Consider the following 9,861-nt stretch of genomic DNA (forward strand, 5'->3'; position numbering starts at 1 on the left):
TCCACGCTTATATCTCTAGATTAACTTCCAGTCTATCGATATCATGTAAAACTTTTTTTTTTTTCCAAGTTTTATGCTCTTGTTTTTATGGCAAAAACACAACATATGGAATATTTCCACGAATTACAGAGAGGAGTATTTGATGTGAATTAAGTAATTGCTGCATATTCTGAAAACGTACTAAATCAAAACTAATCCTCAAGACAAAACACTTCAAGTTTGTTGAAAATTCGGAAGAAATTGGTGCAGTTTCAAAAACACAATGAGCTTTGACTTGGTCTCAGTGTATCTACAAAGCCAGTCTTTCTGGGATTGACCAAAAAACACAACATTTAAACTCTTCTAGGTATCAAACACCTCCCTTGTCATGTCCACGTAACAATCCAGTGCTAACTCAACAAACCGTAAAAAACAGGAGGTAAAAAACTATTCAAAAGGGTTACGTTTTCTAGTTTTTGAAAGAGACTTTATAGGGGAGAGAGGGTGCCAAATAATGATGTGTTCGAAGTAGTAGACATAGAACGGCAGGTTTTAAGTTTCATTTGGGTAAAGGGAGAGGAGCCGCAGCCACGCTTTACTTTGAACCTCTTGCTATAGTGACATCCAGTGGACACATTTAGAACAGCAGTTTCTTTCATTTAAAAAAAAAAATTGCAGCTCATTTTAATACTTGACGAACTCATCAACCATAGGTTTGACCCCTGGACTACTGCATATGTCATTAGCCTGATTTGTTGAAACTACCCTGAACGGTAAAATGTGGTGAAAACACAAACCACACACTTCTACAGGAACCTTTAGATCCAGCAACCAGAGGTTCCTGAACTTTTGGTGGAAAGTTCCACAAGGTTCTTCCCTCTAAATGTATAAAGTGTAATTTAACGCTCATCATCATGTCAAATGAGACTGTGTGTTGATTTAGTTTTTCCTACTTTTTCTTTCAAGTTTGCTCTGAATGCTTTTAGTTTAGTTTAGTTTAGTTTAGTTTAGTTTAGTTTAGTTTAGTTTAGTTTAGTTTAGTTTTGTTTAGTTTAGTTTAGTTTAGTCTTTATTTGAAGGGACAATGCACAGAAAAATTAAACTCAAAGGCAGATATGTTCTGCACCAGATTAGAGCTAATTTCCATCTGTAGTCCCTGGCTACCTATAAAAAAGAGATACAAAAAACATGCAATAAAACTATAACAATAAAATTACCCTATAGCATGTAATCAAATTAAGAAAAGTCATAAAATATCCTCTCCTTGACACATACTGTACTTATACAACCACACCTCTGTCTGCGCATTCATCTGTGCACCTCCAAGAGAGTGCCAGGAGCGCGCCACTCCGGCTGCAGCAGGCGGCTGCATTCACTCGGCTCAATCAGCAATCTACAGACCTGTCACTGATGAGCTTCAGTGCCTTCTTAAGCCAGTGCACACCTGCGTTCCGGGCCAGAACGTAGCCATCTGTTCCAGTACAGTAAGCCGACTCATCAAGCTCTATGCATACTCTCTCTGTGTTTCTCCCCCTTTGTGTTCATTTGTCTCATGTCCCCACTTATCGCCTTCCAGCAGCATACCTCCGTTCCCGCGTCACGAGCTGTGTGTCTCATCTCCCCGTGTTCCCTCTGGTTCCCTGACGGCATTTTGGACCTCAAATCTCGACCTCCCGCCTGGACACGGACTTTGACGCTTCTCTCCTGCTCTCGACCTCACGCCTGCTCACGGACCTCCGAGCTTGTCTTTCCCCTGTGGACTTCCGCACCACGCTCAACACTCCCAGTAACACACTACAGCTAATCTCTACACATAGTTACACAAACATACATTTTGATTAATTTCATACTCCATTCTATTGTAAATATAAAATAAACACAGCTAAACAACGTCCTTGCTGTCTGTTCCGTTTTCTTCCCCTGCACACACGTGACAACCAAGTGGGGCGGTTTAGCTCGGTTGGTAGAGTGGCCGTGCCAGCAACTTGAGGGTTGCAGGTTTGATTCCCGCTTCTGCCAACCTAGTCACTGCCGTTGTGTCCTTGGTTAAGACACTTTACCCACCTGCTCCCAGTGCCACCCACACCGGTTTGAATGTAACTTAGATATTGGGTTTCACTATGTAAAGTGCTTTGAGTCACGAGAGAAAAAGCGCTATATAAATATAATTCACTCTTTCTTTAGACCAACAGGTGATTGTAGCAAAGCCAAAACATTCCAATGTCCCTGAACGCCTCATGTGAAGCCTCAGAGTGGGAATACTGTATCAGGGTCCATTTTTTTTTTTTTTTTAACTGGACTGATAATGAGGTACAGCCAGCAGTGGACAGCATGATTTATAGGAGCTCATTCACTTATAGAAAGAGAAAGAACTTAGACTATTTAAACTCTACGAAGCATGGATTTTTGCAATGGATTTCCAAAAAAAATCCAATCACATTCCTACCTCTGTGAAGAAAACTCCACAATCCACCACTATTTTGTGCATCATCTGTGTAGCGTAAATAAACATAATTATTTTGCATCTTAACCCTTGTGTGGTGATCGAGTCTGTGGGACCCGTTTTCATTTTTTCTTAAAAGAAAAATTATACAATTTATTAATTTTTCAAACTGAGACTCACTGACTTTGGCTCATTTTCTGTGAAGAACATATATCAGAATAAAAATTTAATGACCAAACACCATACACCCCCCTACACATTTTTATTACGTAAAAGATGTACGGGTCCACTGGACCCGTAGCTAATAGAAGTGGGGAAAATGATGTTCTGTGTACCACACACAACTACTCACCCACTATGTACCTAGTAACAGTTACCAGCCATGTAATGCACACTCAACAAAACAGAAAGGGACAAGGGGTAGCAAAAAGATGGATGGAACACCATCCTCCACACGACACCTCCGCTCCGGACAATCTAACCTCCTCCAACCTCCGAGGACAAAGCTATGAACAATGGGAGACCGGGTTTGCTGTTACGCCGCTTCCAGTCTGTGGAACGCACTCCCTGACCACCCGAGGGCACCACAGACTGTGGATGCTTTTAAAAAAGCTTAAAAACCCTTCTTTTTTTAAACTGACGAATACAAGTGTGAAAATGTATGTTCTATGTATCCCACCTACACACCCGACACACACATACACTCACACATCAGGCCTAGACAGGAGGACGACAAGAGTGTAGGTACACAGAACAAATGTGCAAACAAATGAGAGCAGACAGTGTTAACAAACAGTGTTGCAACCTTGTGTGGGAACCGCAGGTGCAGAAACACAAAAGAAGAATCCCTATGGGATGCAGAAGCTGGCAGAGGAATTCTCCATACAACGTTCATATTGTTGTTACTCAGCCAGCGTTTGTGGGTCTGATGGACCTGTTGCATTTTGTGGCTTTTAATGCCTCACAATCAAATACTGAACAGATGTTTACTTGATCCTAATAAACATCTGTTCAGTATTTTAACGTAAAGTGTTTGATTGTGAGGCATTAAAAGCCACAAAATGCAACGGGTCCATCAGACCCACAAACCCTGGCTGAGTAACAACAATATGAACATTACAAAAGGGTTAATCAATCAATCAAAAGTTTACTTATATAGCCCTTAATCAGAAGTGTCTCAAAGGGCTGCACAAGCCAAAACGACATCGCACATCAGGGCAAGAAAAAACTCAACCAAATGGGATACAATGAGAACCCTTGGAGGTGACCCCCTTAAGTGTGGATAAACCTTCTGAAAAAAAACTTTTGAGTAAACTCACCTTCTGGCGGAGGTGAGCTCCAGTCCAGAGGAATGTATGTGATGCTCCGGCAGCCTTATGATGCGGTGCAGATGGTAGAGAGCCACAAACCGGCAGCTGAAGCATCCAACAATGTGATTAGGAAGAAGAAAAAAAAAAGTCAGCAAAAGCAAGAAGGGGAAAAAAACACGGCGAAACCTTTTTTTTCCGCCCGAGTGATGTCCGTCCGTCCGTTCGTCTCCGGGGGTAGTAAGAGGAAGAGGAGAGTCAATGGATGAGCGGATAAGCTACGGAGCGGTGCTCACCTCTCCAGCAGCTGAGCGCTACTGAACAAAAGAGCGCTCTGCAGTATTCTAATGAGCAATAGGAGGAGGAGGAGGAGGAGGAGGAGGAGAAGAATGATGGTATGGGGGTGCTCAGAAGCAAGGTGGAGGCTCATGATCAGAACACCCTGCGTGCGTTCAATAAAAATACCATTTCAGTAATTGTTCCTATTTGGGTATAATACTGTGATGAAGGGTGATAATGGCAGAGAAACCCTGCTTGCTTGCTGTTATTAATATGCTTTTAGCGCCCCAAAAATGCTAATGAAGGCTGACTGATGCTGAGCAACAGGAAAAAAAGGTAACACTTTAGTATGGGGAACAAATGAACCATTAATTAGTTGCCTATTAATATAGGGTTATGGTTTAGGGTTAGGGTCAGGGTCGGGGTTAAGGTTGGATACTATAACAATCTACAAGATTAATATATGTTGCCTCTCTCTCTTCCCCTCCATCTTTCGGTGTTCCTTTTTTTTATTTTTTTATTTCAGGTTTTTTTTATTATCTCTCTAGTTATCATTATGTATACGTATTGTTGCATTTGAACAACTGTATTGTTGATAATAGAGGTCAACTATTGGTATTGTTCATGATCAATAGCGCTTTTTCTATTGGTATTTGTATTGCTCCAGTTTTGGTGTAAAAATGCTCATTGTCATTTTTATATTATTATTTATTTCACTAACTGCTTCTTTGCTATCACTTTTACGATCATATTGGTTACATATCGTATGTGCTGGTGTTGTTCTATTGTTGTTGTTTTTGTTGTTATTGTTGTGTTTGCCTGCGATGAGGTGGCGACTTGTCCAGGGTGTACCAGCCTTCTGCCCGATTGTAGCTGAGATAGGCGCCAGCCCCCCCCCCCCCCCCCGCGACCCCATAAAAAGAAAATTAACGGTAGAAAATGGATGGATGGATGTTGTGTTTGCTGTTGTTGTTTTTGTCTCTCTGTCTAATCCCCCTTTTATCCCCAAAATGTCCCCCTCTGTTTTCCCTTTTTTCTCTTTCAATCCCCTCATTCTCTGGCCCGGCTGCACCAAATGATAATATAAATACATTTAATAAAGTCAAATTCAAATAAGGCAACAAGAGAAGTATCCTACACTTCTCTTTTGTAAAGTAAATCTGAACAGCCGATATGGGCATCTACATCAACTATATGATTTGCCTGAAAAGCTGGACAGGACAAAAACAAACAAAAAAAAAGGTTAGGGTTGTCATGTTTTGTTGTCACGTTCTGTTTGGTTTTGGACTCATTGTGCACTCTTGTTTGTTTTTGTCACCATGACATTTCATTAGTTTTCGCCTGTCATGTCACGCACCTGATTCACTTGGACTCATGCACCTGTTAATCACCACAGCACTATTTAAAGACCTACTGAAATGAGATTTTCTTATTTAAACGGGGATAGCAGGTCCATTCTATGTGTCATACTTGATCATTTTGCGATATTGCCATATTTTTGCTGAAAGGATTTAGTAGAGAACATCCACGATAAAGTTCGCAACTTTCGGTGCTAAGAGAAAAGCTTTGCCTTTACCGGAAGTAGCAGACGATGACGTCACCCGTGTGAGGGCTCCTCACATCCTCACATTGTTTATAATGTGAGCCTCCAACAAAAAGAGCTATTCGGACCGAGAAAACGACAATTTCCCTATTAATTTGAGCGATGATGAAAGATTGGTGGCTGAGGATATTGATAGCGAAGGACTAGAAAAAAAAAACAATAATAAAAAAAAAAAGGCGATTGCATTGTGACCGATTAAGATGTTTTTAGACACATTTACTCGGATAATTCTGGGAAATCCCTTTTCTTTCCATTGTGTTGCTTGTGTTTTAGTGAGTTAAATAGTACCTGATAATCGCAGGGGTGTGTCCACAGGTGTGTTGACGCCAGTGTCTGAGGGAAGTCACGGCAGATACAAGGACGGCGCAAACTCCACAGATCCCCGGTAAGAGGCGACTTTTTACCACAGATGTCCAGAATACTGTGTAATTGCGCGATGAAAACAGACGACTTTTAGCCGCAAGTGGTGCTGCGCTAATATGTACCCTCCAACTGGAGACGTCACGCGCATGCATCAACATTCTGCAACGTTTTCAACAAGAAACTCCGTGAGAAAATTAAAATTGTAATTTAGTAAACTAAACCGGCTGTATTGGCATGTGTTGCAATATATAAACTATCAGACTGCGTGGTCGGTAGTAGTGGGTTTCAGTAGGTCTTTAAGCCTGCAGTTGCCAGGCAGTCAGCCTTTGCGACATCACCCTCTACACACCCTTGTTATCCATGTCGATGATCCATATTCCTTTCTCGTTCCAAGCAAGTTTTTTTTATTCATGCCATAGTTTGTAAGGTTTTTTTTTATGTCCATAGTTTACGTTGTAGTAATAGTTTTGTTTTCATAGCCAAGTTTTGTGCCTCTGCTGTGAGCGTCTTTTGTTTATACCTTTTTGTTTTTTGTAATATTTTTGATTCAATAAAAAAAGATGTCATTACCTTCACGCCATGTCCGGTCCAGTCTATTTGCACCACGGGAAAGCAAACCACACCATAATCCAAGTCATGAAAAGGGTTAGGGAAGACTCTTAGTTAATGGCTTACTCATGCTGAATGAGGCATTAATAAGTACTTAATCAGTACTTAATAAGTACTTAATAATGACTAATTAATAGCCAATATGTTGTTAATTTGCATGTTAATAAGCAACTAATTAATGGTGATATGTTCCCCATATTAAAGTGTTGCCAAAAAAAGTATAACTGTAACAGTGCAGAATATCCAGATACAATTCCAATATTAGAAAAAAGTAGGGTAGAGATGTCCAAAGTCTGGCTTGGGGTTCATTTTCAACTCCGGGCTGGATTATTGTTTAAATGTATATGTGGACTGCAGGGGTCCGAGAATGATATTATTTTATTAACGGTTACGTGGACGGGTTAAGAAGACGGCACAGCCAGGAGGATACGTCTTTTTAGCTCTATTTATCATTCTTTTATATTTAAGTATGGAGTGAGAGACTAATCCAAATGTGTATGTGTGCGACTATGTGTGTGTGTGTGGGGGGGGGGGGGGCGTTCAAGACAAGCTCAGAGGTCCATAAGATAGGTAAAAGTTGAGGGCAATAGCGAGGAGTCAAAGTCCATGTCCAGGCGGGAGGTGGAGAACCAGCCAGGGAACCAGAGGGAACACGGGAAGACGAGACACACTGCTCGTGACGTGGGAAGGAAGGTCGGCTGTGTACATGACAGGTCGCTATGTACTGGCACAGGATAGCAGGTTGCGCTGGCTTAAGAGGACAGGGGAGCTCATCAGCGACAGGTGTGTGGAGTCTGATTGATTGGTGATTGAATGCGGCCGCTTGCTGCAGCCGGAATGGCACGCTCTGGGACTTATTACAACACGTTTGGGGTGTGCACGGGCTGGAACAATAACCAATCTTGGATGTAGTTCTTTTTGTTACGGTTGGGTAGCATGTTTCGGCGTGGGTTGTTCTCTCAGGATGCAGACGAACACTCTGGAAGCAAAATGCAGGTATGGAAAGTTATTTATTCATCATAAATCCCACCGGGTACAAACAAAAGAGACGCGTGCTGATTGCAGAGGGAACTAATGCAAAACTTAGCACAGCAATCAAAAAAGGTAACACACATAGGAACTAGTATGCCAACGTATCTGTTGCATGGAAGCAAATGTGGAAACCAGACTGAGTGTGATGAACAAAAGGAATAAGTGGCTCTCTGAATACTAAGCAAGGGCAGGTGAAAACAATCTGCAGTCAAGGCAACTGAAACACAAACCCAGAGGTGCTCAAAAAAGGAAGTGAGGGAATCAAAAACTAAACAAACCAATCGTAGGTACCAATCGTATATATGGAAACACTGGTATCTGTGCCTTTATAGAATATGTAGACACATTTTTAAGGTATGTATATATATATATATATATATATATATATATATATATATATATATATATATATATATATATATATATATATATATATATATATACAGACGTGACGAGGTTGGTAGAAGGTGGGGATTGAACCAGGAACCCTCAGGTTGCTGGCACGGCCACTCTCCCTACCGCGCCACGGCTAGGTACTGTTTTTATACTATATATATATATATATATATATATATATATATATATATATATATATATATATATATATATATATATATATATATATATATATACATGTATATATATATATATATATATATATATATATATATATATATATGTATATATATATATATATGTTTTTTTATTGCTGCTTTTATTTATTTATTTATTAGATGCCTTTTACTGAAAACGCACAAGCACTGTTTTAATATTATGTGATTATGCCTTTTATACCGTATTTTGTTTGTTTGTTTGTTTGTTGGTTTGTTTTATGTACTGTATGTGATTGTATGTCCACTTGGTCGTTGGAGTCTGCAATAAAGATTGATTGATTGTTATTGTCACTTGGAATACAATGAAAATTCAATCATTTAGTTTGTCATCTAAATAATTATTAGATATTGCCCTAAATTTGTTTTGTAACCAATAACACAAAGCTAGGGTACACATGTTTGTTTAAAATGCATAAAATATATTAAAAATAGCAATTTCATAGAACATTTGGTGTATGCTAGAATTGTCCAACAATGCCAATGAAATGGCTATCCAATATACTGGGACACTGCATGCTAAAATATGGTAGTTTGCATATTACAGTGGTTATCTTATTTTTACATTTGTTTGACAGTTGCAAATCCGTTTCAACTCATATTAAATTAAAGGCCTACTGAAATGAGATTTTCTTATTTAAATGGGGATAGCAGGTTCATTCTATGTGTCATACTTGATCATTTTGTGACAATGCCATATTGTTGCTGAAAGGATTTAGTAGAGAACATCGATGATAAAGTTCGCAACTTTTGGTCGCTAATAAAAAAGCCTTGCCTGTACCGGAAGTAGCAGACGATATGCGCGTAACGTCACCTGTGTGAGGGCTCCTCACATCCTCACATTGTTTATAATAGGAGCCTCCAGCAGTAAGAGCAATTCGGACCGAGAAAGCGACGATTTCCCCATTAATTTGAGCGAGGATGAAAGATTTGTGGATGAGGAAAGGTGACGGCTCCAGACGGCGGCAGTGGGAGCGTTTCAGATGTAATTAAACACCTTTGCTAGGATAATTCTGGAAAATCCCTTATCTGCTTATTGTGTTAATAGTATTTTAGTGAGATTGTAAAGTTATACCTGAAAGTTGGATGGCTGCGGTGAACGCCAGTGACTCTGAGAGAAGCCAAGGAGCCAAGATCTTTTCATCGCGCAATTACACAGTAATTTGGACATCTGTTTTGCTGAATCTTTTTCTAATGTGTTCAAATATTAGAGGAGACGTAAAATAAGAATGATGTTGGTAGAAAGCGGTGGATTGCAGCAGCCTTTAGCACCGAAACACAGCCGCCTTTTTGAGCTGCAGGATGAGGTCACATAATCCACTCAAGTCTCCGGTAAGAGCCGACTTAATATCACAATTTTTCCATCCAAAAACTTGCTGGTTGACGTAGAGAAACATGTTCGCTTGACCGCTCTGTGTTAAAGCTTCACAACAAACAAAGAAACACCGGCTCTGTTTCGGTGCTAAAGGCAGCTGCAATCCACCGCTTTCTACCAACAGCATGTTTATTTTACGTCTCCTCTATTATTTGAACAAATTAGTAAAAGATTCAGCAAAACAGATGTCCAAATTACTGTGCAATTGCGCGATGAAAAGAGACGACTTTTAGCCGTAAGTGGTGCTGGGTTAAAATGTC

The 9,861-nt window shown here is 40.1% G+C and overlaps 1 protein-coding gene across 1 annotated transcript in view; it reads right to left on the reverse strand.

Moving 5' to 3' along the window:
* ncanb (neurocan b) overlaps window positions 1-4,026 on the reverse strand; it is a 470,747-nt gene extending 466,721 nt beyond the window's left edge. Inside the window, 1 exon segment of the mRNA XM_061888041.1 lies at window positions 3,742-4,026. The gene's annotated coding sequence lies outside the window, so the exon portion shown is untranslated.
* Window positions 4,027-9,861: the final 5,835 nt, after the last annotated feature.

The sequence above is a fragment of the Nerophis ophidion genome, linkage group LG26 (genome assembly GCF_033978795.1).
Source record: "Nerophis ophidion isolate RoL-2023_Sa linkage group LG26, RoL_Noph_v1.0, whole genome shotgun sequence".
NCBI lineage: Eukaryota > Metazoa > Chordata > Actinopteri > Syngnathiformes > Syngnathidae > Nerophis > Nerophis ophidion.